Raw genomic sequence first — 24,414 nt, forward strand, 5'->3', positions numbered from 1 at the left:
AGGGGTTTTTATAAGATGAAAAGCCAATGTTCTCATGTGGAACAAAGTGATTCAGCTGATGAAAAGGGACAGTGAGAGTCACTCAGTGGAGTCCAACTCTTTGCGATCCCATGGACTGTAACCTGCCAGGCTCCTCTGTCCATGCGATTCTCCAGGCAAGAATACTGGAGTGAGTTGCCATTCCCTTCTCCAGGGACCTTCCCCACCCAGGTCTCCTGCATTGCAGGAGGATTCTTTACTGTCTGAGCCACCAGGAAAGCCCAGGTAAAGGGAAGGAAATTTAATTCCTCTTTTTAATAAATGCACAAATATAAAATTAAGGCATAAGTTTACAATCAGTAATAATGATGTATATATTATTGTTGTTTCTTAAAAATATAAATTTCTACTCTCATCAAGGCGGTTATAGTCATAGCATGGTTTTTACCTCTCCCTGTCCCCCAAAATCAATTAATATGCACCTTCCTAATTCACCGAATGCTATGCTGAATAGTCCACAATAGAATATGGGTTCTCCAGCCTTTCACTTACTAGCTTTTCTGTCTTGGGGAAGTCAGTTTATCTCTCTGTACCTCAGATTCTTATCTCTAAATAAACACTGAACTCATAGGGATAATATGAGGATCAAATGAGGTAGTAGATGTAAACTCTTGAGAACTGTGCCTAAAAGAATTCTTTTTACTAGTGCTCAGCAAATATTAAGGAAAGGAAAAAAGAGAGAAAAGAAATCTGGTGATGATGTTACCAAAATCAGGGCTCATCTATGAGGCATAAGCCCTTATTGCTTGAGGCATTGAACTCTTTTTTTTTTTTGGCCAAAAGTTGGAAAGCCAATCCTGGGAAATACTCCTCTGTCCTTGAGTCATACTTTGTTAATAAGATAAGTAATACAGAGAAGAAGTGGTTGATGAATCCTGAAAAATCAGCTGTGTCACTTTAGGGACCACTGTTACATGTGAAATATTTGAAAGCAAACAAAAAAGAACACACAGTTTCATGTGTTACATGTTACAGTGGTGGTCTGAAAGGATGAATGTTTCTCTTTCACATCTATCTGGATAAGAGGCGTCATCAGTCATAGAAAGAATCATGATTACTGTTTTGTTTAAAAAACAAAGTGTTTTCTGATAAAGTCTAAGCCAGTTCACTGCTGCCATGGTAATCTTTGAGTATGTTTAAGAGGGGAAAGTAGAAGTTAGAGAATTGATAACTATCATATATTACGTTCCTACTTTTTGCTTTACACAGTGATAAGCACTGCAGCTATATGACTTGATGTAATCTTATACTGAGGTAGGTATTATTGGAATCATTTCACCTGCGGAGCTTAGCGATGATACCCAAGAATATCCATCTAAAATTAACAGAGCTAAGATTTAAAGCCAGGTAGGACCTAGGCACTTGACTACTATGCCATGTTTCCTACTGGCAGTTGGTTACAAAGTTGTTGACACTGACGTACTGCTAATTACAAATAATTTTCCAGTTGGAAAAGATGAAATTTCCTTCAGTTCAGTTCAGTCGCTCAGTCGTATCCGACTCTTTGTGACTCCATGAATCGCAGCACTCCAGGCCTCCCTGTCCATCACCAACTCCCAGAGTTCACTGAGACTCACGTCCATAGAGTCAGTGATGTCATCCAGCCATCTCATCCTCTGTCGTCCCCTTCTCCTCTTGCCCCCAGTCCGTCCCAGCATCAGAGTCTTTTCCAATGAGTCAACTCTTCACATGAGGTGGCCAAAGTACTGGAGTTTCAGCTTTAGCATCATTCCTTCCAAAGAAATCCCAGGGCTGATCTCCTTCAGAATGGACTGGTTGGATCTCCTTGCAGTCCAAGGGACTCTCAAGAGTCTTCTCCAACACCACAGTTCAAAAGCATCAATTCTTCGGCGCTCAGCCTTCTTCACAGTCCAACTCTCACATCCATACATGACCACAGGAAAAACCATAGCCTTGACTAGACGAATCTTTGTTGGCAAAGTAATGTCTCTGCTTTTGATATGCTATCTAGGTTGGTCATAACTTACATCCATACTATATATTTTGAATATTTCTCCTAAAACTTCATGAGGAAATGGGCACATAAAATTTGAAAATATTTCTGAAATTAAAAGAAAACATTTAAGTTTAGCAATGGTGTATGGATTAATACTTACATTTCGGTAGCCAATGGATTTAATCAAAGATTTTATGGAATTTTTTAACAAAATGGAAGCAACTCTATGAGAAATGTTAGATACTAGAGGAACATTTGGAAAAAAAACTGAAACTCACATTAACAGTGATTATTTGCAAATATATTTGTAAGTATTGATTTCTTCTTCCAATTTTACTGAGACTCAATTGACATACAGCATTGTATAAGTTTATGGAGAAGGAAATGGCAACCCACTCCAGCATTCTTGCCTGAGAAATCCCACGGACAGAGGAGCCTGGTGGGCTACAGTCCATGGGGTCTCAGAAGAGTCGGGCACAGACATAGGGACTAAACAACAACTGCAACAACTGTATAAATTTAAGGTGTGCAGCATAATGATTTGACTTACACACACCATGAAATGATTACTGCAATAAGTTTAGTGACCATCCATCATCTCATATAGGTAGAAAAATAAAAGAAAAAATACTTTTTTCTTCTGATGAGAACTCGTAGGATTAGCTTTTAACAACTTTCATATATATAATATGCAGCCATGCAGCCATGTTACATGTATTAATCATGTTGTTCATTACATCCCTAGGATTTAGTCATCTTATAATTGAAGGCGGTACCTTTTGACCTCCTTAATCACCATACAAAGATATTACATTATTACTGACTATATTCCCCGTACTGTGCATTTCATCCCTGTGATTCATTCCATAACTAGAAGTTTGTACCTCTTAAATTCCCTCAACCATTTCACTAAAGTATTAATTTTTAAAACTTAATTAAGTACATTTAAATCAAATGGGACACATGCTCCTTGCATTCAGTCAAATGTCACAGAAACAAAAGAAAAGCTGGTAATGTCTCCTCTTCTACTTCCCCTCATTCTTCATCCTTTTCCTCTGAGTAAACAATTTTGTGTGTCTTAACATCATATTTTATGTTTATATTAAGTTCCATTTATTTATAATTTATATTTAATATACATTTTATAAATATATATGAACAAATTGTATTACAGAGTGTTTTACATTATCCTGCTACTGCATTTTTTAACTTAAATATAATGTAGATTTTCATCTAAGACAATTTAAATCTAAGCCAGTGATTCTCAACCTTTGCTGCAGATGAGAATCACATGGAGAGCTTTAAACAAATAAAAGAGATTGCTTGAAATCCATCCCCAGAGATTCAGATTTAATTGGCTTGGGTGGGGCCTTGGCATCAAGCTCCTCAGTTGACTCTGATGTGTAACTTGTTAGGACCCGATTTAAGCAATCCAAACTGGCTGCAAATACCAGCTGCCTGCCTGAACTGTCCTGGTATGCATCCTCTCAAGAAAGCCCTCCACTGAGATTATTTCAGCATCAGTGCTGAGGGGAAATTACGGAAAGCCCATAAACTTTGTCTCCCCAGGAAGTCTGGCTATCAGATGGGAAAATTGCTTCATCTTTTATATCACTTAGAGAGAGTCTAATGACTGCAAAAAGGGTTACCAGGGCCAGGAATTCCAGAGACCACGAGACTGACACTCTGCTCTACTAGGCTAGGCTTATCCCAGAACTGACAAAACTTGCCTGCAAGAAAGAGTTTCCTGAATTGGCCATCGCAGGAAGCCACACCCAGAACTTGTTTCTCCTTGTCTGGGAGAGGCACCTACTCTGTAGGTGCAGGAACTTGTTTGGCCTCTCCAGCTTGACCTTCCTACTCTTCTAGCACCATGGTTCTGTCCTGATGGGCTCTTCACTATTAGCGAAACGTTCGTACTATCATTTAGTTTTCTTCACTCTTGCCACATATTTAAACATTTGAGAAAATGTAAGATAAATATACAAAAAAAGAGTTGTGGAGAGATTTGCCCTTCTTTATCTTTGTGGGATAAAACAATTGGCAGCCAGTGATTCAGACCAAATAGGTCTGAATTATTAATAGTCACCGCTGGTTCTGCCTTCTTTGCATGCCCTTTCCCTTCCTCTCAAGGCACTTCGCGGGTAAGAAGTGTTGAGAGAGTAGATGGGTTGTTGGAATTTACTTGGAAGTAAAATATTTTTTTAAAGCTGTGAGTTTTAAGCTAGCAGACCATGGCAGCACAGAGCCACATCATTCTGGGTGAAGAACGGGATAAAAGGTCAAGGAGTGAGAAAAAAGACCAAATAATTTTTCTTTTTTTTTCTCAATCTCTTTTCTAGTTAACATCAATATTAGGTATTTAGATTTGATCCTTTTACCCTCCAAAAATAATTCCCAAGAGTTTCAAGTTTAGGTAAATGAATGAACTGTTAAAACAGTTTCAGCGATACAAGAATGAACCGAACACCCAAGCAGGCAGATTCTGGGTTATTGGGAGACAGCTGCATCAAGCAGACAGGAAGCTCGCGCCAACAGCTGGAGCTGGGAAACCCCTCGGCGGCCAGGCCCCTCCCCTTTCACCTGACGTCATGAGAGGTGGGCCGGCGAGCGATTGGCCTTCCGCGGAAGCTCGGGCCACTCTGCATCCCCGCGGAAAGGGGAGGCGGAGCAGCGGGGGCGGGCCGCCGGGAGCAGAAGGTTGCTGCCAGCTCGGCTCGGGCTGGGCTCGGGTTTTGGCAGCTGACTTTGAGAGCCGTCTGAGAAGTGTTTTGTTGGTTTTTTTTCTTCAAAGTCAAATGGCTGGCGTAGAGGCATAACCCGCCTCCTGTCTTCGGATCTGTGCTTGGTTCTTCTCTTGCATCTTGGGACTTGTGACCATCATGCTGTGATGTGTGCCCAGAGAGAAACTGGTAAGGGTGAACCAGCGAGCCTCTTTGATGGTTTTCCTGCCTTCCTTTTCACTACTCTTTCCCTCTGTTTCTTTACTCTCTCTGTCCTCTGCCTCCCACAGTAGTGGTGTTCAAATTGGATGAAGTACCTCAAAACTGGACTTTGTAGCTTTGTTAAACTTTAAAAAGAAGAATCTTACACCATTTTCAGTCACTTGATTACAGGAGAGGGATGACTATCTTCTGAATGCTGGGTTTTATGAAAAGATAAGTTATGCATACACACCCTTTGTCATCTCATTGTGAAATCGAACAGTTTAAAGCAATTTTGGCTCTGTTTCAAACATAATAAATAGAATAGGGATTGAAATTTTTACCCAGTAGATAAACCACGGATTGATTCCTTAGGAAGAAAAAGGTGTTTGTGTTGGAGCTTGCTCAGAAATAGTTTTTACAGGAGCCCTACCAAAAAGCCCTCAATTTTCCATGCAAACACTAATTTTACAGAGCTTCATTGTTGTTTGGGGCACCCTTTACATTGTAAAACCTGTGATTATACTTCATACAGCAGAGAGACATCTAGTTGGTTAATGAAACCCTCCATTCTGGAAGGTCAGGCTCCCTGTGCCTTCAGAAATGATGTATTTAAACTACTCATAATCATAAGGGCACGTCTACTCGGGTATTTAGAGTGTTATCTAAATAAAACCAAAGATTTTTCTTGCTTCTTTTCACAGAAGTTCTTTTCAAGGAGAAAAACAATTCTGTAGTCTGAGGGCAAGTCTCGGACTCTAATCAACCTTGAAAGATGACCCACAAGGATAGGGCACTCCTTATCCACCAATGTTACTGTATCCGAAAAGTAACTCCAGAGTAGATAAATATTTTGAAAATCGGCTAGGTCACCGTTGCTGGGAAGAGTACCATCAGAAAGATATATTTGGTGGCTTGTTTAGAGCCAGTGTGTAGCACATGATCATTATAACGGTAAATTCATTCAGTGCCCAGGTGTAAGCACTCACTCCAGTTAACCCCACAAGGTAATCTCTCTCCTTCTGAACTCTTCTGTCCATGATTCAGATACATATTACCTACATTGTGATAGTTTATCACAAGGAGATCATGCTATATAATTTGAAAAACAACTCTCCAACATTCAAAAACTTTTAGACAGTTTTAAAAAGTAACACTGTAACTGCTAAACATTTGTTAAGTTGTATGAAAAAGATGGAGAATCTGAGCAGTCTAAAATAGGATGTCAATACTGTTTGACCTTTGCCTAATAACTGAATATTTGTTCAATACAATTGCTTAGTGACTAAATAGAATTTGAATGGGATATCTTTTATTTTGATGTCAGTAAATGGAGGAAACGTTTAGAATTTGATTATAATTTGTAATAGAACAGAGATGATACATCTATTAGACAAATGGACTTAGAATTAACTTGAAAAATTAAGAGGTAAAAAATGTCCACATATTCAAGCCCTCTCTACAGACCTTATTGTCTGATCTAGTTGAAAGTAGTCTTTTTAATGAGGCAAAACCAAAGAAAATGCTACAAACAAGATCACTTGGGGATCCTCAAAACCCAAAGCATTAGCAGCTGTGCAGGTTTCATTTTCAGCTGAAAGAGGTTTGTTGTGAGTATATCTCCTAAAACATCATTCCCTTCCTCCCTACTGGGAAAGAATTTCAAGCTGAAATTGCTAGAATGAATGATCTCCCTCATGTGCCTTTAGGAAAGCGAAGCTTAAAGACTGGGAGACCAATTTCCCATAAATGCCTGATTTACAGAGGGCTTCCCTGGTGGCTCAGACCGTAAAGAATCTGCCTGCAATGCGGGAGACCTTGGTTTGATCCCTGGGTTGGGAAGATCCTGTGGAGGAGGACATGGCAGTCCACTCCAGTATTCTTGCCTGGAGAATCCCCATGGACAGAGGAGCCTGGCGGGGTACAGTCCATGTGGTCACAGACACCATGGAGCGACTAAGCACACACACACACACACAAGTCGATAAATTGGAATTTTCTTAAATGTCAAGGAGTTAATCAGAAGTTTTGCCTTTTATCAGCATTGGAAAGATTTGCTTATGATTTCCAGAGTAAAAAATAAATGACCCAGGTCGGGTTGGTGTCCAAAAAATGAGTTACATTGAATTTCTCTTGTATGATTAGACTAGTCGTATCTGCTCAGGGAATTTTCAAAGCAGGTCTCCATTTATTTTGACTTTTTAGCAGATACTCACTGAACTCTCTCCTTGTTACATGCCCTGCCCATAAACACAGCCTATTCCAAACCCTGCCGGCTTCCCCAGTGGCTCAGTGGTAAAGCCTGCGATGCAGGAGATGTGGGTTCAATCCCTAGGTGGGGTAAATCCCCTGGAGAAGGAAATGGCAACTGACTCCAGTATTCTTGCCTGGGAAATCCCATGGACAGAGGAGCCTGGTGGGCTACATTCCATGGGGTTCTAAAGAGTCACACACGACTAAGCTACTAAACAACGTTCCAAATCCTCAATGAACTCACTTCTGGCTTGCTATAGTTCAGGTGTCCCAAATTGTAATTCCTCTGTTATTCCCGAATAAACTCGTTTCTTTGAGCATGCCTCTCAATTTACCTCTTTACTAAGATGGACATTTCTACTGTAGATGGATTTATTTCATTTTAGAAACCATCTTAGTCATAGAAACCGTACTTTTCACAAAGCTAATATCACAGTTAGAGTAAAAATAATGGTGGTACTAGTTTTATAAAAGAGTGTGTCCCTGTGGACTGCAGCCCATCAGGTTCCTCTGTCCATGGAATGTCCCCCCTTAATTTATTTCGCTGCTGCTGCTGCTACTGCTAAGTCACGTCAGTCGTGTCCGACTCTCTGCGACCCCATAGACGGCAGCCCCCCAGACTCCTGTCCCTGGGATTCTCCAGGCAAGAACACTGGAGTGGGTTGCCATTTCCTCCTCCAGTGCATGAAAGTGAAAAGTGAAAGTGAAGTCGCTCAGTCGAGTCTGACTCTTCACGACCCCATAGACTGTAGCCTACCAGGCTCCTCCGTCCATGGGATTTCCCAGGCAAGAGTACTGGAGTGGGTTGCCATTGCCTTCTCTGAATTTATTTCGCTAAAATCTTCTTACTCCATTTAAGGCCATTCTGAAAGAGGAAGATGAGTGCAACTACAGTTCTGTTAAAAAACAAACTTACAAAATTTCAACTCTTTATGTAGGATAAATAATTTTAAAAATCTTGGGGAGGGAGGAGGGTTCAGGATGGGGAACACATGTATACCTGTGGTGGATTCATTTTGATATTTGGCAAAACTAATACAATTTTGTAAAGTTTAAAAATAAAATAAAATTTAAAAAAAATTAAAAAAAATAAAAATCTTATTATCTTGGTTATAAGGAAGGTGAAAATTAGCTTTAAATTATCCAAAAATGTGAAATCTTTCTTCAGTTTAGTGAGTGAAGTCGCTCAGTAGTGTCCGACTCTTTGCAATCCTATGACCATAGCCTGCTGCGTTCCTCTGTCCATGGAATTTTCCAGGCAAGAATACTGGAGTAGGTTGCCATTTCCTTCTCCAGGGGATCTTCCAGACCCAGGGATCGAACCCAGGTCTCCCGTATTGAGGACAGATACTTTACTGTCTGAACCACCAGGGAAGCATTCTTCAGTTTATAGTACTCGTAATTTCTTAGCACTGTGTTTAAAAATACTCATTCCTCTTACAGACTATAATAATATATAGAAAGTTCTACTAAAAATCTTAACTGTCCCTTCTTCTTTGCTAAAGTCTTCCATAGAGAGGTAATCTCAGATAGTTTAATGACACATTCTAGTAATCTGTGATGTCCTTCAGCCAACAAATTAACCTTGCCATGTTAGAAAAATGCCTGTCTTTTAAAAAATTTTTATTGAAGACTAGTTGACTTACAATATCGTTAGTTTCAAGTGTGCAATATAATGATTCAATATTTTATACATTATGCATAAAGTTATTACAATATTATTGTTTTCTCTGTGCTATGCACTATATCCCTGTGACTTATTTATTTTATAAGGTAGTTTGCACCTCTTAATCCTCTTCACCTGTTTCATCCATTTCCCCTTCCCTTCCTGCAACCACTAATTTGTTCTCTATATTTGAGTCTGTCTCTGCTTTGTTATATTTGTTTGTTGCTTATTAAATTTCATATGTAACAAAAAACATACAGTATTCCATCTTTTTTCTGACTTATTTTACTAAGAAAAATAACCCTTAGGTCCATCCTTCTCACAAATGGCAAGATTTCATTTTTTTTATGGCTGAGTAATCTTCCGTTGTGCATATACCACATCTTTTGTATTCATTCGTTTATTGAGGAACACTTAGGTTACTTACATATCTTGGCTATTGTAAATAATACTTCAGTGAACATTGGGGTGCATGTATCTTTAGTGTTTCAATTTGGGGGGATAAATACCTAGAAGTGGAATTGCTAAGCATGTGGTACTGGTTGTCGTTCAGTAATGTCTGACTCTCTGTGACCCCATGGACTGTAGCATGCCAACCTTCCCTGTCCTTCACTATCTCCCGGAGTTTGCTCAAACTCATGTCGATTGAGTCGGTGATGTCATCCAACCCATCTCATCCTCTGTCACCTCCTTCTCCTCCTGCCCTCAATCTTTCCCAGCATCAGAGTCTTTTCCAATAGAGTCAGCTCTTCGCATCACCAGAGTGTTGGAACTTCATCATCAGTCCTTTGAATAAATATTCAGGACCGATTTCCTTTGACTGGTTTGATCTCCTTGCAGTCTAAGGGACTCTCAAGAGTCTTCTCCAACACTACAATTCAAAAGCATGAATTCTTTTGTGCTCAGGCTTCTTTATGGTCCAAGTCTCTCATCCATACATGACTACTGGAAAAATCAGAGCTTTGACTAGATGGACCTCTGTTGGCAAAGTTATGTCTCTGCTTTTTAGTTCTGTTTTTGAGAGGACTCTATTGTTTTCCAGAGTGGCAGTGCCAATTTACATTTCAATTAACAGTGCACAAGCATTCTCTTTTCTATACATTCTCACCAATACTTGATGTTTCTTTTTGATGATAGCCATTTTGACAGATGTGAGGTAATAGCTCATTGTGGTTTTGATTTGCATTTCTCTTCTGAATAGTGATGCTGAGCATCTTTTCAAATGCTTAGTCATCTGTATGTCTTCTTTGAAAAATACCTATTTAGATTCTGTGCATTTTTTAGTCAGACTGGCTTTACTTTTTGATACTGAGTTGTATGAGTTTTTTTTTAAATATATTTTGGATATTAACCCCTTACAGACGTATCCTTTACAAATACCTTCTCCCATTCAGTAAGTTGTATTTTCATTTTGTTGATGGTTTCCTTTTTTGTGAAATAGCTTTTTCATTTGATGTGGTCCCACTTATTTTTGCTTTTTGTTGCTCTTTCCTAAGGAGACATATCCATACAAAATGTTTCTAGGACTGATATAAAAGTATACTGCCTATGTTTTTTTCTAGGAGTTTTTGGTATCAGGTCTTAGTTGAAGCCTTTCACTTTTCAAGTTTATTTTTGGTTTATTTTTCATCTTTTTACATGTGATTGTCCAGTTTTCCTAACACAACTTACTGAAGAGGCTGTCTTTTCCTAATTGTATATTTATGCCTCCTGTGTCATATATGTTAAGTCGCTTTAGTTGTGTCCGACTCTTTGGAACCATTGTAGCCCACTAGTTTCCTCTATTCATGGGATTCTCCAGGTGAGAATACTGGAGTGGTTTGCCATTTCCTCATCTAGGGGATCTTCCTGACCCAGGGATCAGACCCCTGTCTCTTACATCTCCTGCATCGCCCAGCAGGTTCTTTACCACTAATGCCGCCTGGGAAGCCCCCTTTGTCATGGAGTAATCAGTTGACCAGATGTGAGTGGGCTTCTTTCTGGGTTCTCTATTCTGTTCCATTAATCCATGTGTCTGTTTTTGTGTGAGTACCATACTGTTTTTATTACTGTAGCTTTGTAGTATAGTCTGAAGTCGAGGAGCATGATGCCTCCAGTTTTGTTCTTTTTCTCAAGATTGCTTTGGCTAGTCAGGATTTTTTGTAGTTCATACATATTTTGGGATTACTTATTCTAGTTCTGTGAAAAAATGCTGTGGATGAATTGATAGAAATTGCATTAAATATGTAGATTGTTTTGGATAGTATGGTCATTTTAACAATATTCTTGTGATCCATGAGCACAATATATCATTCCATTTATTGGGGTCAACTTCAGTTTCTTTTATAAAGGTCTTATATTTTTCAGAGTACAGGTCTTTCATTTTCTTTGGATTTATTCCTAGCTATTTTATTCTTTTTGATGCAATTGTAAATGAGAGTGATAGCTCATTTTTAGTGTATAAAAATGCAACAGATTTCTGTATATTAATTTTGAATCCTAAAATTTTACTAAATTTATTTATTCTAGGCTTGTTTTTTTTTGGTGGCGTTATTAGAATTTTCTGTATCTAATATCATGTCATCTTCTACTAGTGACAGTTTTACTACTTCTCTCCCAGTTGTATATCTTTTATTTTTCTTTTCTGATTGTAGAATCTAGGACTTCCAGTACTATGTTGAATAAAAATGGGAGTGTGGTCATACTTGTCTTATTCCTGATTCTAGAGGGAAAACTCATAGCTTTTCACTATTGAATAGGATTAGCTGTTGGTTTGTCATAAATGGACTTTACTATGTTGAGGTATGTTCCCCCTATACTCACTTTGTTGAGAATTTTTATCATAAATATATATTTTTAATAATATCCTATTCCTTTGAATATATTTTTTTATCTTAGTAGGTAAAGGCTTATTACTAGATATCCATCTTAATTTCCCATCATTCTTTAATTTGTACTTGAAACGCAAACCATATTGAACTACACAGTGTTATGTAACATGGGGTTACAGGGTTTTCCAGCTGCCTTACCTTTATTCATATTTTCTTTCCTAAAATTTACAAATCTCATATCTGATTCTAGACATTTCCCAAGACTCAGTTAAAGTTCTGTCTCTTGGGCAGCGTACCCTACTTTTGTCTTCCCGTCTCATGTCATGTATCCTCATAAGATGTTCTAGTTCCATAAAGGTATGTACTGCATGATTAGTGTTATTTATTTATTTATTTTATTCTTGAATTGAGTATTTTGACTGGTTCTTGGCATGTTTATTCATGCCCAGCCCCAAAGGACCAGCACTGTGCCTATAAGACAAGGTAAAGGGAATGAACACTCAAAGGTAAGCTCCTAGAAGACAGATATTTTTGTCTGTTTTGTTCTCTGATGAATCTCTGTCACCTGTTATAATGCCAGCATTATAGTAGAAGCTCAGCAAAACATTAGTTGGAAGAATGAAGTTGAGCACTTTCAGTGTGCTGGACAAGTGCTGGTACATTGATTTCATAAACCTCCTTTTAAAACAGTGTGAGGCTGAGTAGTATTCCATGGTGTATAGTACACATAAAAAGGAACAGTGTGAGTCAGTTCTAATGAGGTAGATGGATCTAGAGCCTATTATGCAGAGTGAAGTAAGTCAGAAAGAGACAAGCAAATGTATATTAACACCTATCAGTGGAATCTAGAAAAATGGTACTGATGAACCTGTTTGCAGGGCAGCAATGGAGACGTAACCATGAAAAACAGACTTGTGGACACAATAGGGGAAGAGGAGAGAGGGTCGAATTGAAGGAGTAACACTGAAACATGTACTTTACCATATGTAAAATAGACAGCCAGTGGGAATTTGCTGTATGATGTAGGGAGCTCAAACCTGGTGCTCTGTGATAACCTAGAGGGGTGGTTTGGGGTGGGAGGAGGGAGGGAGGCTCAAGAGAGTGGGGACATATGTATACCTATGGCTGATTCATGTTGATATTTAGCAGAAACTAAGACGATAGTGTAAACCAATTGTCCTCCAGTTAAAAAGCAAAAAATTGTCATTTAAATGAAAAAAAAAGTATGAGGTCTATGATTTTATTTCCATTTTACAGATGAGGGAACTGAGGCTCAGGCTAAGAGCTTGTGATACTGACTGAGAATCTGAGCATCAGTACCACTGGAACTTTTTAGAGCCTGTGTTCTTTCTACTAACTGCAGGTGCATCTGCTGGTTTGAATACAGCTGATTATAATATCACTTTTAATTCAAATGGATGTGTTTTGGAGGGTGAAGAGCATCTAGTAATTATTGGAATTGACCACTTATCATGCATCCAATTTATAATTCCAGTGAACACCGTCCGTTTCTTTTTAATACCATTTGTAGTTTTCATCTATTTCTTATTGCTGTGTATATACTGTACTTAATAACACTTAACTTGCAAACTTTGGGGACAATTTAAATACAGTCATCCCTCCCTGCCCCTAGTGGCTCAGACTGTAAAGAATCTGCCTGCAATCCAGGAGACCAAGGTTTGATCTCTGAGTCAGGAAGATCCTCTGGAGAATGGAATGGCAACCCAATTCTTACCTGGAGAATTCCATGGACGGAGGAGCCTGATGGGCTACAGTCCCTGGGATTGCAGCTGCTGCTGCTAAGTTGCTTCAGTTGTGTCCGACTCTGTGCAACCCCATAGACGGCAGCTCATCAGGCCCTGCCGTCCCTGGGATTCTCCAGGCAAGAACACTGCAGTGGGTTGCCATTTCCTTCTCCAATGCATGAAAATGGAAAGTGAAAGTGAAGTCGCTCAGTCATGTCCGAGCCTCAGCGACCCCATGGACTGCAGCCCACCAGGCTCCTCCATCCATGGGATTTTCCAGGCAAGAGTACTGGAGTGGGATGCCATTGCCTTCTCTGGGGATTGCAGAGTCAGACACAATTGAACGACTAACACTTACCTATCCCTGCCTATCTGTGCGGGGTTGGTTCCAGAACCCACTGTGGATATCAAAATCCACAGATGTTCAGAACGCAGAGTTGACCCTTCATATCATCAGTTCCATAATTCAGCGAGCCATGGTTGGTGTAGCACTGTATTTATTGAAAGCAATCAGCGTATAAGTGGACATATGCAGTTCAAACTCACGTTGTTCAAGGGTCAAGTGTATGTATGTTGAGACAGTTTAAGTAATTGACATATGTAATCTGTGTTTGCATTACTTTGTCATGCGCTGAAGTTATTTTTATCCATTGTGAAATTATCTATGAAATATTTAACATATTTTAAGTGACCAAAATACTTCCAGAATTGAATCTTAAAAAAAGGTTTTAGAAATGAATTAAATCTCTTGTTCATTATACTGGAATATTCTTTTAAGAATTCAACTAAAATAATACCTGTCTTCATCATTTATCCAATAATGCCACAAACTTAAAAATTATACTCTTTGATGTGTTTATTTGGTTTATAATTTAATAGCTCAGGTTAATGATCTGCAAGAGGCCTTTGGAAAACATTTGTGGTCTGTTTAGTTTTATGAGTATATACATTCTTTCAGTGCCTAAATTCTTCCCATTTTAGCTGCAAATAACTCCATTTCCCAATTTATGCTTTTTTCCTCTTATTCCGTATTCTTTTAAGCGTTTTATTTTCTTTTGCTTTTTACAAATTTCCATGATGACTAATCCAGAAAATAATTGCCCTACTTTTTGTGTATAAAAAAGTAGTTTCACTAATTATTTAAATAATATATGCATCATTGGGGAGTAAATGAATAGTTGCATAAAATGATACTTAATAGTAATGAATCCATGGAGAATATATACTTTAAATGAAAAATAAGTCTCTCTAAAACAGTCACAGATATAGAAAACAAACAAACTTATGGTTACCAAAGGGAAGGAGTGGGGGGAGGGATAAATTCTATAAATTATGGAATTAGCAGATACACACCACTCCATAAAATAGATACGGATTCACTGTATAGGACAGGGAATGGTGTTCAGTATCTTGTAATAACCTATAATAGAAAAGGATTTTTTAAAAGGAGCTATATATATGACTGAGTCACTTTGCTATACATCTGAAACTAACACAGTGTTGTAAATCAACTATATTCAATAAAAAATAAATTTTTTAAAAGGTACAAAAAATAAATCTCTTCAGAGCAAATTTGGGTTGCCTGGGCTCATGGTTTTAAGTCTGGTCCCCAGAGTGAGAGCGTCAGCATCACTCGAATTTATTAGAACTGCCAGTTCATAGGCCCCACTGCAGATGAACTGAATCAAATTGGGGCGACAGTGTGTGTGTACCAGGTGGAATCTGTGCTTTCACAAGCTTTCCAGTGATTCAGATCTCTGGCAGTTTGAGGACACAGGCTTAGGCTGAAGAACCTTAAGATTTCTTTATTTTGTTATTTTACTTAATTTTAAAACTGTTATTTGATATACAGTTGATTTACAATATTCATTTCATGTATGCAACATAGTGATCCAATATTTTTATCGAGTACACTCTATTTAAAGTTGTTATAAAATGTTGGCTCTATTCCCTGTGCTGTACAGTCTGCCCTTGTAGCTTTTTTATACATAGTAGTTTCTGCCTCTTAATCTCCTACCCCTGTCTTGCCATTTTTCCTTCCTTCTCCCTATTGGTAACAACTAATTTGTTCTCTATATCTGTGAGTCTTCTTCTGTTTTGTTATATTTATTCTTTTTCATTTTTTGGATTCCATGTATCAGTGATAACACACAGGATTTTCTCTGCCTGACCTAATAGCATAATAACCTGTAGGTCCACTCATGTTGTGGCAAATGACAGAATTTCACTATTTTTTATGGCTAAGTAATATTCCATTGTGAGTGTATGTATGTGTGTGTGTACCACATCTTTATCAGTTTATCTGTTGATGTACACTTAAGTTGGTTGTATATTTTAGCTATTGTAAAAATGAACATAGATCTTTTTGAATTAGGATTTTCATTTTCTTCAAATATATAGTTAGGAGTGGAATGGGTGGATCATATGCTAGTTTTTTGAGGAACCTCTATACTGTTTTCCACTGGGCTGCTGCACAAATTTATATTCCCACCGAGAGTATACCAGGATTCCCTTTTCTCCACATCCTCATCAACATTTGTTATTTGTAAACTTTGGCAATAGCCATTCTGACAAGTATAAAGTGACACCTCATTTTAATTTATATTTCTCTGATTAGTGGTGATGAGTGTGTTTTCATGTGCCTGTTGACCATCTTTGTCTTCCTTGGATTTCAAAAATCAGGTGGAATTGACCAAGTAGAATCACACCAAAGCACGCTACTCAATCATTCATCAATGATTTTTCCACACTTTTTTGATTGCTTGACTCTTATCCTCTTAAAAATCAAATACTCATTCCCTGGATTCATAGTGTACCACAGTGAACCTGACTGGACATTAATTTATTTTAAAAAATACTCATTGAGTACTTGCTATGTGCTGGGCATTGTCCAGTTACCGGTTAAAGCAGTGTACCAGATGATCTCATAGAGGAAACAGACATGAAAATAATAATTATAGCTCATTCCTCTATCTTTTGGATAATCTATTAAAGCTTATCTTTAGGATCACAATACAGTGTGTTTATTATGTTTTACATACACAAAAATACACACTTCATCACATAGAGCTGAAGGTTGCAGTCTTTGTATGAATGAATAAAGATAACACAGTAGGAAATTTGTATTCTTCTGCCAGTTTAAAAAGATACTTTGTAGTTTTCAAAATGAGCACTTATCTGGGGTTTAGCTCCACTTCCTTATCTATTGGTTAGTGTTTTATTTATTTTTATTTTTATTTTTTATTTTATTTTATTTTTAAACTTTACATAACTGTATTAGTTTAGTTGGTTAGTGTTTTAATGCTCTCAGTATTTGCTGTTCTGAAGCCTGGCCATAAACATGTCTAAGTTTGTCCCAAGGGAATTGATCTCTGAAGTATTTCAGGCAATGAGGTGAATCTCATGAACTTCTTGCAGGATCCCTCTCCTGGACTGTGTGGTCTTTGAAGACAAGAACCACAGAGTTTACGCATAACTTTTCATCACTTTGCTTGTAATGCCTGGACAGTACTTTGCTGACATAGCGTAGCCTTTCGGTAGCTGTTTATTAAACAAATGTAAGGAAAAGCAATCTCTGAACAATGAGAATAGGTTTCACTAAAATAAGTCTTCTGTTTCTATAGTTCTGCTTCCTGAAGACCCCTGAGGTGGTTAATTCAGTTTATTTGTTCTAAAGTAGTTGGAAATATGAGTTCAGATTTCATAAAGATAGATATTTGGTCAGCCAAGGGAGACACAGACCTATGAAAATAGTCATGAACATTCAAAACAAGGTCTTCAACTGCTGGTTGAAAACCTATAGATATGCATCTGAAGACCCTGAAGGCATCACTATATAGAGTACTTTACAATAATTGGTGCTTTGAGCATTTTGGTGATGAATTCTCAGAAAGAAACATTTATTCAAAATGTTGTATAAAATGTAGGAAAATTGAGAACACACAATGATTTCTATCATGAAGAAGTTATTTTGATATTTAAGGGATAAACTTTAAACCTCTTAAAAAAAAATAGGGTACTCAGAAGAACTTCCTTCCTGAGAGTTTTAGAACAATGAAATTCAAATACCTCAGCTATTTTTAAAAATAGATTTTATTTCCCCTTTTATGTCTTTTTTGTTGCAGAGTCTTATTAGCAGCCATTTTAGGGTTACCTGCTAAAGATCTTCATTCAAAGTATAATAATTTTAGCATATATAATAAAAGCTATAATATCATGAGATAACTAAGCTTATATTACTTCTAGAGTTGGTATGTGTAGGATTGTTAGAGGTATTCTGGTTGTTACTGCATATAAGAGAGGTGTTATTTTAGTCATTCATTCCTATGTCTATTCCACAAATATGTGTTGGAAGTCTGCTCTGGGTCTGATACTGTTCTAAGCGTAGGTTACATCAGTGGACAAAGGAGATAGAAATTTCTACTCTGGAAGGGGAGACAAGAACTAAAATACAAAAAAAAATTATAGATTGTTAGAAAATGACTTAAGTTTATGAAAAATAAGAAAGGGAAAAAGAATGAATTGCTGAGACAAGGCTGTGTAAGGAGTGGAATGAAGGAGGGGCAGAGGAATAGATTGGAGAGGACATTGGGAGGTAGGTGTGTGTGGCCTTGGTGGCTTTTATTATAATTAACATGGTAGCCTTTCAGTTCAGTTCAGTCACTCAGTCGTGTCTGACTCTTTGTGACCCCATGAACCACAGCATGCCAGGCTTCCCTGTCCATCACCAACTCCTGGAGTTTACCCAAACTCAGGTCCATTGAGTCGGTGATGCCATCCAGCCATCTCATCCTCTGTCGTCGCCTTCTCCTCCTGTCCTCAGTCTTTCCCAGCAACAGGGTCTTTTCCAGTGAGTCAGCTGTTCACATCAGGTGGCCAAAGGATTGGAGTTTCAGCTTCAACATCAGTCTTTCCAATGAATATTCAAGACTGATTTCCTTCAGGATGGACTGGTTGGATCTCCTTGCAGTCCAAGGGACTCTCAAGAGTCTTCTCCAACACCACAGTTCAAAAGCGTCAGTTCTTCAGCACTCAGCTTTCTTTATAGTCCAACTCTCACATCCATACATGACCACTGGAAAAACCATAGCCTTGACTAGACGGACCTTTGTTGGCAGAGTAATGTCTCTGCTTTTTAATATGCTCTCTAGGTTGGTCATAACTTTCCTTCCAAGGAATAAGAGTCCCCTTTAGAGAATTTTAAATTGCAGAAGAAGTTTTAGGTTCCAAATGAAGTGTTAACAGGGCAAGTTAGAGTGTTGGACTCAGGTGATAGTGCTGGAGTGATGCCAAGTGGTGAGAATCCAGATACACTTGGAAGGTGATGGTGGTGGTGCTCAGTCATGTCCAACTCTTTGCGGCCCCATGGACTATAGCCTGCCAGGTTTCTCTGTCCATGGAATTTCCTAGACAAGAATACTGGAATGGGTTGCCATTTCCTACTCCAGGGGATATTCCCAACCTAGGGATTGAACCCACGTTTCTTGCGTCTCCTGCATTGGCAGACAGATTCTTTACCACTGAGCCATCCAGGAAGCCCCATATTTGGAAGGTAGAGTCAACAAAATCTACTGACTATGTGGGTTGTGAGACACAGGACCCTGGATGATCCAGAGGCCTTTGGGCTCAGGGTCCTAGAAGGATGGAGCTGCATTCAACTAACTGACAAAACTAATCTGTGAAATAAGCAGGTTTTGGTGGGGGTGGTATCAGAAGTTCCATTTTGCACATGTTACCATTTGATGATGAGCCTAAATGGAGATGTGCTGACTAGTTGGCAATCAGAAGTACATATCTGGAAATTAGGAAGAGATCCAGTCTGTGCTGGAGGGTGGTTATGTGGTGGGGAATCTGTAGAAGTTCTCTTCTGAGGGCTTTGACTTTCCCAGTAAAATAGAAATATGGTCTTCAGCAGAGAGGGAGCTGTTGGAAATTAGAGAAGAAAGTCTGAAACAGTTGTCTGAAAAAGTGGGAAAGTGAAGAGACTAGAAATGCTGTATGATTGCAGTTGGCATGTCTGGTCAACTAGTAGTTCATGGTCAAGAATTTAAAGTAACACTAAGCCTGCTTATTTGCCACCATATCTTTGCACAAGTTCTTACTTATTTCTAGTCCCCTGGCATGTTTATGAGAATACTGCTGCTATCACAAAGGCAAAACATAAAAAAATAAAGTGACACTCTTCAGGGACCTTGTGTATTTCTCTTAGCCACTTTCAACTTTTCAGTATTGGAAAAGTATGTAGAGATTCAGATCGAACTGATTTGAGTTGGCCAGGAAGTTCCATTTGGGTTTGCTGTAAGCTGTAACTAGGGTAAGCAGTTGGCCAAGAAAGAAGTGAAAGAGGAGCTAAGAGGCTGAGAGAATATACAAAGAAGTGAGAACAGTGTTGACCACAACATTCAGACTAAGTAGGGAAGTGTGGCCACGCAAGAATGAAAGGCAGTGAGGTGGTGGTGGGTGGCTGGGGGGTGGCGGGGGTGGGGGGGGGCGGGCAGCTGCTTGAAGGTCCCTGTGGGGTCAGAGAATATGGAAGGCAGAATAAAAATGAATCATTTATTTTAAACACATGTTATGTGTATATAGTGAATCGTATTTCAAATATATGGAAAAAACTTTCTATTGAAGGCATCTAATACATTTTTTAAACTTAAATGCAAATATCTGAATCTGTTAACTTCAGTTTTTCAAATGAAGTATGCCTTCAGCATTTTTTCCTTCTAAGTGACTTTTCCTTATCCTAGTCCTGTTCTTCCCACCCTCACATTCTTTGGAGATGCTCTGTGCCTCTGCCCACCTGTTGCTCAAGTGCTTTTGCCCTGTGTCAGAGCCTCCTAATAACCACAGAGGCTTATTTGCATTAGACTTGGGTGAGTTTCTCACTCTGAGCCTCAGTTTCCTCATTTAAGTAGGGATAATAATTTGTACTTGATTGTAAGGACTAATGTTAATGTGTGTTTATCCCTTGCACAGAACTTGGCATGTCTTTAAAAATGGTAGATATTATTATCTTAGGCTTATTGAATGAATCATATGTTATTAGAGCTGAATAACTGAATCTCAAAAACATGCTGTTCTGTCATTTCAATAACATGTTAGTTTAGAAGCATCTAGGATTATCAGTGGCAAAACATTGTATTAATGATAGCTATCATTAACCTTTTAAAATTATTTTTAATTGGAGGATAATTGCTTTACAGTATTGTTGGTTTCTGCCATACAGCAACATGAATTAGCCATAGGTATACATATGTCCCCTCCCTCTTGAACCTCCCTCCTGCCTCCCACCCCAGCGCACCCCTCTAGGTTGTCATACAGCACTGGGTTTGAGCTTCCTGCATCATACAGCAAATTTCCACTGGTTCTCTGTTTTACGTATGATAATATGTATGTTTCAAAGCTACTCTCTCAAATTGTCCCACTCTCTCCTTGCCCCACTGTGTCCACAAGTCTCTTCTCTATCTGTCTCCACTGCTGCCCTGCAAATGGTTCATTTAGTACCATTTTTCTAGATTCCATATATATGTGTGTTAATATATGATATTTGTTTTTCTCTTTCTGATTTGCTTCACTCAGTGTAATAGGCTCTAGATTCATCCACCTCATTTGAACTGACTCAAATATGTTCCTTTTTATGGCGGAGTAATATTCCATTGTATATATGTACCACAGCTTCTTTAGCCGTTCCTGTGTTGTTGGGCATCTAGGTTGCTTCCATGTCTTGGCTATTGTAAATAGGTCTGTGATGAACATTGGGATACATGTGTCTTTTTCAGTTATAATTGCCTCAGGGAATATGCCCAGTGGTGGGATTACTGTGTCGTATGGTAGTTTTATTTCTAGTTTGTTAAGGAATCTCCATGCTGTTTTCCATGGTGGCAGTATCAATTTACCTTCCCAACAACAGCACAAGAGGGTTTCCTTTTCTCCACACTCTCTCCAGCATTTATTGTTTGTAGATTTTTTGATGATGGTCATTCTGACCAGTGTGAGGTGATGCCTCATTGTAGTTTTGATTTGCATTTCTCTAATAATGAGCAATGTTGAGCATCTTTTCATGTGTTTATTAGCATCTTTATGTCTTCTTGGCTTCCCTGATGGCTCAGTTGGTAAAGAATCCGCCTGCAATGCAGGAGTCCCTGGTTCGATTCCTGGATTGGGAAGATCTGCTGGAGAAGGGAAAGGCCACCCACTCCAGAATTCTGACCTAGGGAATTCCATGGATTGTATAGTACATGGGGGGTTGCAAAGAGTTGGCCACAGCTGAGCAACTTTCACTTCACTTCATGTCTACTTTGGAGAAATGTCTGTTTAGATATTCTGCCCATATTTTGATTGGGTTGTTTATCTGGTATTGAGCTGCATGAGCTGCTTATATATTTTGGAGATTTATCCTTTGTCAGTTGTTTCATTTGCTATTGTTTGCTCCCATTATGAAAGTTGTCTTTTCACCTTGTTTATAGCTTCCTTTGCTGTGCAAAAGCTTTTAATTAGGTCCCATTTGTTTGTTTTTATTTCCATTACTCTAGAAAGTGGGTCATAGACGATCTTGCTGTGGTTTATGTCCAAGAGTGTTGTGCTTATGCTTTCCTCTAAGAGTTTTATAGTTTCTGGTCTTACATTTAGGGCTTTAATCCATTTTGAGTTGATCCCTCTGTATGGTGTTAGGAAGTATTCCAGTTTCATTCTTTTACATGTAGCTGTCCAGTTTTCCCAGCACCCTTTATTGAAGAGACTGTCTTTGCCTCATTTTATATTCTTGGCTTCTTTGTCAGAGATAAGGTGCCCCTTGGTGCATGGGTTTATCTCTGGGCTTTCTATCTTGTTGCATTGGTCTATATTTCTGTTTTTGTGCCAGTATCATACTGTCCTGATGACTATAACTTTGTAGTGTAGTTTGAAGTCGGGGTGGTTGATTCCTCCAGCTCCATCCTTCTTTCTCAAGATTGCCTTGGCTATTTGGGGTCTTTTGTGTTCCCATACAAATTGTGAAATTTTTTTGTTGTTGTTCTAGTTCTGTGAAAAATAGCATTGATACTTTCATAGGGATTGCATTGAAAGTATAGATTGCTTTGGATAATGTAGTTGTTTTCACAGTATTGATTCTTTCTACCCAAGAACATGGTATATCTCTCCATATGTTTGTTTCATTTATGATTTCTTTCATCCGTGTTTTATAGTTTTCTGCATACAAGTCTTTTGTCTCTTTAGGTATGTTTATTCCTAGGTATTTTATTCTTTTTGTTGCAGTGGTGAATGGATTATTTCCTTAATTTCTCTTTCTGATATTTTTGTTGTTAGTGTATAGGAATGTAAGGGATTTCTTTGTATTCATTTTATATCTTGTGACTTTAATACATTCATTGATTAGGTCTAGTAATTTTCTGGTGGCATCTTTAGGGTTTTCTATGTATAGTATTACTTCTTCTTTTCCAACCTGGATTCCTTTTATTTTTCTTCTCTGATTGCTGTGCCTCCAAAACTATGTTGAATAATAGCGGCAGGAGTGGGCTCCCTTATCGTGTCCTTATTGACCTTTTAATGTATGTTTATTTTTTTTCAGCTTTAAGAATAGACTAAGAGAGTGGGAACTCACTATGAATATAGGTGAGATTTTTTTTTTTTAGTTCCCAGTAACAAAGGTACATGCATATACTTGCATCACTTCCCTGTAGTTTTGCTAGCTTAATTCAGTTTTGAGTCAAAGCATCAGACAGAGGTGACTCATTTAGGTGTGTGATCCCTTCAAAAAAAAGTTGAGGTATATTAAAGAGAGATAGTAGATATTTAAGTGTCTATATATTGACATATATGTTTCAGTGTCTATATATTGGGAGATGTGTGTGTGTGTGTGTGTGTGTGTGTGTAGGCTTTATTATCACACAGGAGAATTGAAACTCTAATATAAGTTTGGAATACTAAGAATGGATAAATTTTTCTATATAAAACAATGCATCTGTCTACACCAGTTATATTTTATACTGCTATCTTCTTTCTGGGGCTTCCCTCATAGCTCAATTGGTAAAGAATCCACCTGCAATGCAGGAGACCCCAGTTCAATTCCTGGGCCAGGAAGCTCTCCTGGAGAAGGGATAGGCTACCCAAATAAACATGTTGTATTTGAAAATTCTAATTTGACTCATCAACAATGATATAAGCCTGTCACCTTTTGCTCTACTTGGTCCCCTCCCTTAATCTGGGCTAGAGGCTGCTTCTCTGATGTAAATAGAACAGTATTTTCTGTTTCTGTCTCCCCACTATCAGCCATTGAGTCTATTTTTCAGGTCATGGTTCTTGAATGAATTGGGACTGAGTGAGCTTGATTTAAGCATTCTTTTCTAGAAAGGGGTATGTGCTTAAGTAAAATGGACTTTTTCCTGTTTAGCATCCTAAAAATGATAGAACTGTCACAAAGATTTTTTAGTGGTCAAAGTGAAAAATACTTAGTTTCTTATATTCTCATGTAGCACTTCCTTTCCTGATACTAACCACCAGGTATCAAAAGTTCAGCGCTTTTGGTGATGTATTACCCTTGCCTGGCCTTAATATGGAGCAAGCATCTTTAAGTTCATGGCTACAGTCACCATCTGCAGTGATTTTGAAGCCCCCCAAAATAAAGTCTGTCACTGTTTGAATTATCTCCCCATCTGTTTGCCATGAAGTGATGGGACCAGATGCCATGATCGTAGTGTTTTGAATATTGGGTTTTAAGCCAGCTTTTTCACTCACCTCTTTCACTTTCATCAAGAGGCTCTTTAGTTCCTCTTCACTTTCTTGACTTCACACTCCAGGATGTCTGACTCTAGGTGAGTGATCAGACCATTGTGGTTATCTGAGTCATTAAGATCTTTCTTTGTCTTTTTGGGCTCCAAAATCACTGCAAATGATGACTGCAGCCATGAAATTATAAGACATTTGCTCCTTGGAAGAAAAGCTATGACCAACCTAGACAGCATATTAAAAAGCAGAGACATTACTCTGCCAGCAAAGGTCCATCTAGTCAAAGCTATGGTCTTTCCAG

At 38.4% G+C, this 24,414-nt stretch overlaps 1 protein-coding gene across 4 annotated transcripts in view; it reads left to right on the top strand.

Annotated features, from left to right (window-relative positions):
* The first annotated feature begins 3,325 nt into the window (after positions 1–3,325).
* Positions 3,326–24,414, top strand: part of ATP10D (ATPase phospholipid transporting 10D (putative)) — a 126,727-nt gene continuing 105,638 nt past the window's right edge. Inside the window, exons 1-2 of one of the 4 annotated variants that reach the window (XM_055588481.1) lie at positions 3,326–3,471; positions 4,791–4,908. The gene's annotated coding sequence lies outside the window, so the exon portion shown is untranslated. The other 3 variants (XM_055588482.1, XM_055588483.1, XM_055588479.1) reach the window with 3 other exon arrangements.

Source organism: Bubalus kerabau, chromosome 7 (assembly GCF_029407905.1).
Source record: "Bubalus kerabau isolate K-KA32 ecotype Philippines breed swamp buffalo chromosome 7, PCC_UOA_SB_1v2, whole genome shotgun sequence".
Classification (NCBI taxonomy): Eukaryota; Metazoa; Chordata; class Mammalia; order Artiodactyla; family Bovidae; genus Bubalus; species Bubalus kerabau.